At 58.7% G+C, this 10,000-nt stretch overlaps 2 non-coding genes and 1 pseudogene across 2 annotated transcripts; all 3 read right to left on the bottom strand.

Moving 5' to 3' along the window:
* LOC124772598 overlaps window positions 1-4,713 on the bottom strand; it is a 7,961-nt pseudogene extending 3,248 nt beyond the window's left edge.
* Window positions 4,714-4,901: 188 nt separating this feature from the next.
* On the bottom strand, window positions 4,902-5,056 carry LOC124772784. The gene has a single exon (XR_007014247.1). It is a non-coding gene; the product is annotated as a 5.8S ribosomal RNA (ribosomal RNA).
* A 351-nt stretch (window positions 5,057-5,407) lies between these two features.
* Window positions 5,408-7,316, bottom strand: LOC124772926. The gene has a single exon (XR_007014379.1). It is a non-coding gene; the product is annotated as a small subunit ribosomal RNA (ribosomal RNA).
* Between the last annotated feature and the right edge of the window lie 2,684 nt (window positions 7,317-10,000).

Raw genomic sequence — 10,000 nt, 5'->3', positions numbered from 1 at the left:
CCTCGTAACACCTTTCGACGTACTCAATAAAGCAATCCGGCAGGCCATGAGCCCTCAGCACGGGGCGGAGGGCAGCATGGTCCACCGAATCGAACGCTTTAGAGACGTCGATCGATGCCACAAAAACAGAGCGACAGGAGCGGACTGCGTCGGTGAGAGCAGTGTCCAAGATGAAGGTGTTTTCCAACATCCCATCCCGGGGGATGAATGCCCGCTGACGTTCGTCCACAGCACATGCACGCATCAGGCGTGACGCGAGAACCTTGTGAAAGGTCCGCGCCAACACCGAGCAGACCGTAATGGGGCGAAAGTCAGCGGGGGATGTTGGTGCAGCCGTTTTGGGGAGAAGTGACGTCCGGGCGCGAAGCAGACGCTCGGGGAGGGCGCGGGCCAGGAGGAAGAGGTTCAAGAGTTTCACCAGGACTTCATGCGGCAGGCGCCGCAGCTCCGCTGGAGTCAGGCCGTCCGGCCCGGCTGCCGATCCCCTGGGCGGCAAGGCAGCAGCGACCTCCTCACGTGTGACCGGCCCCCATAGGCACTCAGGAGCGACAGGCTCCGAGTGCGGGAGAAGGCGGTCACGGATGAAGCCGGCGGTGGAGATCGGCTTCTTCGTGAAGAGGTCCGCCCAGAAGTCCAGCAGACCGGGGATGTCGGGTGGCGGCTGCAGCAGGGTGCCGTCCAGCAAGCCGCGCACGCAACGTGCACGCGACCTACGGAAGGCGTCCTGTGTGCGCGCGTATTCCCAGCGGCGCCGCTTGCGCTTCTGCAGCGGCGGGGCGGCAGGCGGCCGCTTGGATGATTGGCGCGGCCGCTGTGTCCTGGTGATCGACCTCTCCCCCCTGGACCCGACCGACGCAAGGGCATCCGGGAGCATGCCCAGGATGACATCGGGCGGCGTGCCCCGCCCCAGACCAATGACTCGATCCAGGGCAGAGAAACGCTGGGCGGAAGCAGGTAGCCCCGCCAGATGCTCCCAGATGGCGGCGTCAGTCGGCCCCTCCGGCGGCGGCCCGGTGGTGTCGGCCGCGAAGTCCTCGGCTGCGTCGACGGGCGGCGCAGCGGCCTCGCCCGCGTCAGGCAGCGAGCTCGCTGCTCCACGGCGGGACGCCGGCTCTTCGCCCCGACCGATCTCGAGTGCCTCCATGAATTGGCGGACAAGCTGCTTGTGGGCAGCTTGCCGCCGTCGGCACTTGATTGCCTCAAGCGTTCGGTCGGGGAACATCCTGGTAAGTTCTTGATTTACAAAGAAGAACCGGGCGTCCCTCTCAAGGAACAGTTCGGCCTCTGCCTTGGCGAGCGACAGGACTTCTTCCTCCGTCCACCTCGCGCGATGCCTCTCCGTCACGATCTCAGCGTTGGCGGCCGCAGGGTGTTGGCGGCGGCGATGGACCCCGAGACCGTTCTTCGTGGTAAAAGTGCGGTGGCACTCACTGCAAGCAAAGGGAGCTACACAAACTATCGCATTTTCGTTACGGCCGGTTGGCCGGATAGGTGCTGGGGTAGCTGGGGTGGCACCTTCAGCGGAAGGGCCACCATCTCTTGTTTCTTGTCGGCTGCCCCCAACTATAAAGGGATAATGCGAGGGGGGGCTGGTAACCCCCCCAAGCCCCTGGTGCGGTCTTCCACTCTGCGAAAAATCAGCGGGCCCACGAGAAGGGGAGAAGACCGCAGGAGAGGAGAGGCTAAGAGGGCTAGGCCCATGTATTGCGCATCACTCTCCCTGTAACTATAACCCAAGGAAGGCACCTCGCAGCAGCAGCACGACTACATCAAGACCGCACTTCGAAAAGCCAAGTCCGGATGCAGCCACACCGCCGCCACTTGGCCACCTTAAGAGAGTCATAGTTACTCCCGCCGTTTACCCGCGCTTGCTTGAATTTCTTCACGTTGACATTCAGAGCACTGGGCAGAAATCACATTGCGTCAACACCCGCTAGGGCCATCGCAATGCTTTGTTTTAATTAGACAGTCGGATTCCTCCAGTCCGTGCCAGTTCTGAGTTGATCGTTGAATGGCGGCCGAAGAGAATCCGCGCACCCGCGCGCCCCCGGAGGAGCACGCTAAGGCGGACGCGGCCTCGCAGCAAGGAAGATCCGTGGGAGGCCAAGGCACGGGACCGAGCTCGGATCCTGCACGCAGGTTGAAGCACCGGGGCGCGAACGCCGCGCAGGCGCGCGCATCCTGCACCGCCGGCCAGCACGAGGCCGACCAACGGCGAGAGCAGACCACGCCCGCGCTAAACGCCCGCACTTACCGGCACCCCTACGGCACTCACCTCGCCCAGGCCCGGCACGTTAGCGCTGACCCACTTCCCGACCAAGCCCGACACGCCCCGATCCTCAGAGCCAATCCTTATCCCGAAGTTACGGATCCAATTTGCCGACTTCCCTTACCTACATTATTCTATCGACTAGAGGCTCTTCACCTTGGAGACCTGCTGCGGATATGGGTACGAACCGGCGCGACACCTCCACGTGGCCCTCTCCCGGATTTTCAAGGTCCGAGGGGAAGATCGGGACACCGCCGCAACTGCGGTGCTCTTCGCGTTCCAAACCCTATCTCCCTGCTAGAGGATTCCAGGGAACTCGAACGCTCATGCAGAAAAGAAAACTCTTCCCCGATCTCCCGACGGCGTCTCCGGGTCCTTTTGGGTTACCCCGACGAGCATCTCTAAAAGAGGGGCCCGACTTGTATCGGTTCCGCTGCCGGGTTCCGGAATAGGAACCGGATTCCCTTTCGCCCAACGGGGGCCAGCACAAAGCGCATCATGCTATGACGGCCCCCATCAACATCGGATTTCTCCTAGGGCTTAGGATCGACTGACTCGTGTGCAACGGCTGTTCACACGAAACCCTTCTCCGCGTCAGCCCTCCAGGGCCTCGCTGGAGTATTTGCTACTACCACCAAGATCTGCACCGACGGCGGCTCCAGGCAGGCTCACGCCCAGACCCTTCTGCGCCCACCGCCGCGACCCTCCTACTCGTCAGGGCTTCGCGGCCGGCCGCAAGGACCGGCCATGACTGCCAGACTGACGGCCGAGTATAGGCACGACGCTTCAGCGCCATCCATTTTCAGGGCTAGTTGCTTCGGCAGGTGAGTTGTTACACACTCCTTAGCGGATTCCGACTTCCATGGCCACCGTCCTGCTGTCTTAAGCAACCAACGCCTTTCATGGTTTCCCATGAGCGTCGATTCGGGCGCCTTAACTCGGCGTTTGGTTCATCCCACAGCGCCAGTTCTGCTTACCAAAAGTGGCCCACTTGGCACTCCGATCCGAGTCGTTTGCTCGCGGCTTCAGCATATCAAGCAAGCCGGAGATCTCATCCATTTAAAGTTTGAGAATAGGTTGAGGTCGTTTCGGCCCCAAGGCCTCTAATCATTCGCTTTACCGGATGAGACTCGTACGAGCACCAGCTATCCTGAGGGAAACTTCGGAGGGAACCAGCTACTAGATGGTTCGATTAGTCTTTCGCCCCTATACCCAGCTCCGACGATCGATTTGCACGTCAGAATCGCTACGGACCTCCATCAGGGTTTCCCCTGACTTCGTCCTGGCCAGGCATAGTTCACCATCTTTCGGGTCCCAACGTGTACGCTCTAGGTGCGCCTCACCTCGCAATGAGGACGAGACGCCCCGGGAGTGCGGAGGCCGCCGCCCCGTGAAGGGCGGGGAAGCCCCATCCTCCCTCGGCCCGCGCAAGGCGAGACCTTCACTTTCATTACGCCTTTAGGTTTCGTACAGCCCAATGACTCGCGCACATGTTAGACTCCTTGGTCCGTGTTTCAAGACGGGTCGTGAAATTGTCCAAAGCTGAAGCGCCGCTGACGGGAGCGATTATTCCGCCCGAGAGCATCCCGAGCCAACAGCGGCGCGGGTCCGGGGCCGGGCCAGGTAGGTCCGTCATCCGGGAAGAACCGCGCGCGCTTGCCGGGAGCCCGAGCGCCCAAAGGGGCGAATCGACTCCTCCAGATATACCGCCGGGCAGCCAGCCAGGACACCGGGGCTCTGCCCAACAGACGCGAACCGAGGCCCGCGGAAGGACAGGCTGCGCACCCGGGCCGTAGGCCGGCACCCAGCGGGTCGCGACGTCCTACTAGGGGAGAAGTGCGGCCCACCGCACACCGGAACGGCCCCACCCCGCGGCGAGTGGAAAGGCAACCGGACACGACCCCGCCGCGGATTGCTCCGCGCGGGCGGCCGGCCCCATCTGCCGAGGGCGGAGGCCAGTGGCCGGATGGGCGTGAATCTCACCCGTTCGACCTTTCGGACTTCTCACGTTTACCCCAGAACGGTTTCACGTACTTTTGAACTCTCTCTTCAAAGTTCTTTTCAACTTTCCCTCACGGTACTTGTTCGCTATCGGTCTCGTGGTCATATTTAGTCTCAGATGGAGTTTACCACCCACTTGGAGCTGCACTCTCAAGCAACCCGACTCGAAGGAGAGGTCCCGCCGACGCTCGCACCGGCCGCTACGGGCCTGGCACCCTCTACGGGCCGTGGCCTCATTCAAGTTGGACTTGGGCTCGGCGCGAGGCGTCGGGGTAGTGGACCCTCCCAAACACCACATGCCACGACAGGCGGCAGCCTGCGGGGTTCGGTGCTGGACTCTTCCCTGTTCGCTCGCCGCTACTGGGGGAATCCTTGTTAGTTTCTTTTCCTCCGCTTAGTAATATGCTTAAATTCAGCGGGTAGTCTCGCCTGCTCTGAGGTCGTTGTACGAGGTGTCGCACGCCACACCGCCAGCCGGCTGTGCACGCTACCGAGAAAGTACCGGTATGCGAACCGCCAGGCGACGGGCGCGCATCGCACGTTTGAGGAGACGCGGCCGGCCCCACAGGCGGCCGCGACACTCCCAGGTCTGCGAAGCGGGGCAAACGCCGCGCGCTTCAGTATACGTAGCCGACCCTCAGCCAGACGTGGCCCGGGAACGGAATCCATGGACCGCAATGTGCGTTCGAAACGTCGATGTTCATGTGTCCTGCAGTTCACATGTCGACGCGCAATTTGCTGTGTTCTTCATCGACCCACGAGCCGAGTGATCCACCGTCCTGGGTGATCTTTTCTCAGTTTCCGCCGCCTCTTTCGAGACGGTCGCATAGGCGGGAGTGAGGCGTGTGGCGGCCCCTGTTCCAGCGTTCTGTGTCCAACGGCCTCACGGCCGACGGGCGTCGTACGGCTCCACACCGGAGCGGACAGGCACTCGGGCGAAAGTCATTCAAAACCGGCGCCAGGCGCCAGGTGCCGCACGCCAGCCGCTCCAGCGCTTCAGCGCTCGTACCACACAACATTGCCGCTAGTTTTGAGAGGCACGCGTGGTTCCGCACGCGGCGCACGGCTACTGCGAGCCGTACAGGTAGCGTGTTGCGCGACACGACACGCACATCGAAAGACATGCAGTCTAGTCGGTAATGATCCTTCCGCAGGTTCACCTACGGAAACCTTGTTACGACTTTTACTTCCTCTAAATGATCAAGTTTGGTCATCTTTCCGGTAGCATCGGCAACGACAGAGTCAATGCCGCGTACCAGTCCGAAGACCTCACTAAATCATTCAATCGGTAGTAGCGACGGGCGGTGTGTACAAAGGGCAGGGACGTAATCAACGCGAGCTTATGACTCGCGCTTACTGGGAATTCCTCGTTCATGGGGAACAATTGCAAGCCCCAATCCCTAGCACGAAGGAGGTTCAGCGGGTTACCCCGACCTTTCGGCCTAGGAAGACACGCTGATTCCTTCAGTGTAGCGCGCGTGCGGCCCAGAACATCTAAGGGCATCACACACCTGTTATTGCTCAATCTCGTGCGGCTAGAAGCCGCCTGTCCCTCTAAGAAGAAAAGAAATCGCTGACAGCACGAAGGATGTCACGCGACTAGTTAGCAGGCTAGAGTCTCGTTCGTTATCGGAATTAACCAGACAAATCGCTCCACCAACTAAGAACGGCCATGCACCACCACCCACCGAATCAAGAAAGAGCTATCAATCTGTCAATCCTTCCGGTGTCCGGGCCTGGTGAGGTTTCCCGTGTTGAGTCAAATTAAGCCGCAGGCTCCACTCCTGGTGGTGCCCTTCCGTCAATTCCTTTAAGTTTCAGCTTTGCAACCATACTTCCCCCGGAACCCAAAAGCTTTGGTTTCCCGGAGGCTGCCCGCCGAGTCATCGGAGGAACTGCGGCGGATCGCTGGCTGGCATCGTTTATGGTTAGAACTAGGGCGGTATCTGATCGCCTTCGAACCTCTAACTTTCGTTCTTGATTAATGAAAACATACTTGGCAAATGCTTTCGCTTCTGTTCGTCTTGCGACGATCCAAGAATTTCACCTCTAACGTCGCAATACGAATGCCCCCGCCTGTCCCTATTAATCATTACCTCGGGTTCCGAAAACCAACAAAATAGAACCGAGGTCCTATTCCATTATTCCATGCACACAGTATTCAGGCGGGCTTGCCTGCTTTAAGCACTCTAATTTGTTCAAAGTAAACGTGCCGGCCCACCGAGACACTCAATAAAGAGCACCCTGGTAGGATTTCAACGGGGTCCGCCTCGGGACGCACGAGCACGCACGGGGCGGTCGCACGCCTTCAGCTCGCCCCACCGGCAGGACGTCCCACGATACATGCCAGTTAAACACCGACGGGCGGTGAACCAACAGCGTGGGACACAAATCCAACTACGAGCTTTTTAACCGCAACAACTTTAATATACGCTATTGGAGCTGGAATTACCGCGGCTGCTGGCACCAGACTTGCCCTCCAATAGATACTCGTTAAAGGATTTAAAGTGTACTCATTCCGATTACGGGGCCTCGGATGAGTCCCGTATCGTTATTTTTCGTCACTACCTCCCCGTGCCGGGAGTGGGTAATTTGCGCGCCTGCTGCCTTCCTTGGATGTGGTAGCCGTTTCTCAGGCTCCCTCTCCGGAATCGAACCCTGATTCCCCGTTACCCGTTACAACCATGGTAGGCGCAGAACCTACCATCGACAGTTGATAAGGCAGACATTTGAAAGATGCGTCGCCGGTACGAGGACCGTGCGATCAGCCCAAAGTTATTCAGAGTCACCAAGGCAAACGGACCGGACGAGCCGACCGATTGGTTTTGATCTAATAAAAGCGTCCCTTCCATCTCTGGTCGGGACTCTGTTTGCATGTATTAGCTCTAGAATTACCACAGTTATCCAAGTAACGTGGGTACGATCTAAGGAACCATAACTGATTTAATGAGCCATTCGCGGTTTCACCTTAATGCGGCTTGTACTGAGACATGCATGGCTTAATCTTTGAGACAAGCATATGACTACTGGCAGGATCAACCAGGGAGCTGCGTCAACTAGAGCTGAGCAGCCGGCCGCCCGGGAGTGTGTCCCGGGGGCCCGCGCGAACACGCAAGCGTCCGCTCAATCATTCTGCAAACAGGAGGAGGCTGAGCTCCCCTGCACAATACACCTCGAAACCCTCTCAGGTCCCGGCGGCGCGCAGCGCCGTCCCAAGTACTTGGTCGGGTTCGAGAGAGGCGCAATCGCCCGGAGTTAGGCGAGTAGACGCTTTCGGTGCGACCACCCGTGCTCCCAACTGAGCTTGCCGCTGCCGACAGAGGCCCGGGAGCGTGCTGTCGTGGCATTGCCGGCGGGAGACAACACGCGCCACCTACGGTGACCGGCAGCTCCAACGCCAGCGCCACAGAAGGACAAAAGCCCCACTTGGGTGCCGAAGCGAACTCTCCCAGCACAGCGCACGCGCCAACACATCCGCACAGCTGCGATACAAACCACCAGCGAGAACCGCTGGGGCGACCGAGCAGCAGACGGCGTCGCGGCGCCGAGCGCCGGGCGGCGGCGCATCCTCAACGCACACAGTCCTCAATCGGACCAGCACACTGAAGATGTCCACCGCGCTTCGCACCGGGCCCGCGAGGACCTACTTTGGCCGCACGGCGCCGCGCGCAGGGTGCGCCGGCGCGCAGCTGCGACGCCTGCCGCGTCCGTCGGCCGGCGCGCCTGCCACTGGCCGCCCCCACCAGCCGGCTGTAGCGCGTGCGCCCACGCACCGCGCGGCCAGCACGCCGGGAGGCGCCCCCTCACCGGCCGGGGACGGTCCCACCCAGCCACCGCCGCGTATCGCTTCACACCCAGATGCCGTTCAGTTTCGTCGGCATGGTGGGTATCGCTGGAACAACCGGTTAGTACCTCAACCTATCGTCGCCATCACCGATTCACCCCTAGCGAGAACAACCGCACCACAACAGGTTACCATTTCTTCATTTGCGTAACTTCACCAGAAAACGCAGGCGTCCATCGCCATTTGCAACTTCAACGATTATTGCATGCCTGTGTCAGGTGTCACGCCACACTACGTCTGCCCACATACACGCAACAAAATGTGCACGCCTAGACAATACGTGGAAGGTGGCCCCCGTACGTATGCGATGTCCATTGCTCGAACGACTGTCAACCGGCCTCTGTAGCATGTCGCAGATATGGAACGCGGTGCACCATGCCATCACGGTGTGTGAGGAGAGACGACTAGGTCCGAATACATCAACAGACAGCTCATGCTGATCGCCATCCACGGCGTCCGTTCCTCCCACACGTCTCTATGGCGTACCACACTGCAATCCAGCTCTCATAGGGAGACGACACGTAGCTGCGTGCACAATATTTGCACTGTATGGTCCGCCGTTTTTGGGCGCAGTCGTTGTACGGTCACACATGTGCCACGATGTATCATTCAGTACATAAGGACGAATGTGCAGTACAGATTGTGGTTCACGCGTACGACATCAGCGGACAGTTGACACAGGCCGCACCACAACGTAGCCTGCGTACGTCGCATGCGAAGGGCATTGAACATGCAAACTTGTCACCAACCAGCTTGCGAAGGCAGGGGGCAAGGTGGGGACGTGGGGACGTGGGGAGGGGTGGGGGGGGGGGCGGCATGTACGTCCTGCTGCCATCCACATTACAGTGTACAGCAGGAGCATGTGGAAAGTCAGCAAGACTTGCAAGGTGTTTAACATGAAGCGATACACAGGGGAGCGGGCAGTGCGAGTAGCGAACTATATTGCGAGGGTTGCGGGTGGGCAACACTACACTAATTGAACGAGTCGTATAACAATTACAGAGCAGGTTTAGGCGACAACGTGGGTTACGTTAGCGGACAACGTGGGTTAGGTTAGGGGACAACATGGGTTAGGTTAGGGGACAACATGGGTTAGGTTAGGGGACAACATGGGTTAGGTTAAGGCACAACATGGGTTAGGTTAAGGCACAACATGGGTTAGGTTAGGGGACAACATGGGTTAGGTTAGGGGACAACATGGGTTAGGTTAGGGGACAACATGGGTTAGGTTAGGGGACAACATGGGTTAGGTTAGGGGACAACATGGGTTAGGTTAGGGGACAACATGGGTTAGGTTAGGGGACAACATGGGTTAGGTTAGGGGACAACATGGGTTAGGTTAGGGGACAACATGGGTTAGGTTAGGGGACAACATGGGTTAGGTTAGGGGACAACATGGGTTAGGTTAGGGGACAACATGGGTTAGGTTAGGGTACAACATGGGTTAGGTTAAGGTACAACATGGGTTAGGTTAAGGTACAACATGGGTTAGGTTAAGGTACAACATGGGTTAGGTTAAGGTACAACATGGGTTAGGTTAAGGTACAACATGGGTTAGGTTAAGGTACAACATGGGTTAGGTTAAGGCACAACATGGGTTAGGTTAAGGCACAACATGGGTTAGGTTAAGGCACAACATGGGTTAGGTTAAGGCACAACATGGGTTAGGTTAAGGCACAACATGGGTTAGGTTAAGGCACAACATGGGTTAGGTTAAGGCACAACATGGGTTAGGTTAAGGCACAACATGGGTTAGGTTAAGGCACAACATGGGTTAGGTTAAGGCACAACATGGGTTAGGTTAAGGCACAACATGGGTTAGGTTAAGGCACAACATGGGTTAGGTTAAGGCACAACATGGGTTAGGTTAAGGCACAACATGGGTT

The sequence above is a fragment of the Schistocerca piceifrons genome, unplaced genomic scaffold, assembly GCF_021461385.2.
Source record: "Schistocerca piceifrons isolate TAMUIC-IGC-003096 unplaced genomic scaffold, iqSchPice1.1 HiC_scaffold_943, whole genome shotgun sequence".
Taxonomy (NCBI): domain Eukaryota; kingdom Metazoa; phylum Arthropoda; class Insecta; order Orthoptera; family Acrididae; genus Schistocerca; species Schistocerca piceifrons.
The sequence above is the reverse complement of the archived record's forward strand: the minus strand, read 5'-3'. Positions and strand labels throughout refer to the sequence as shown.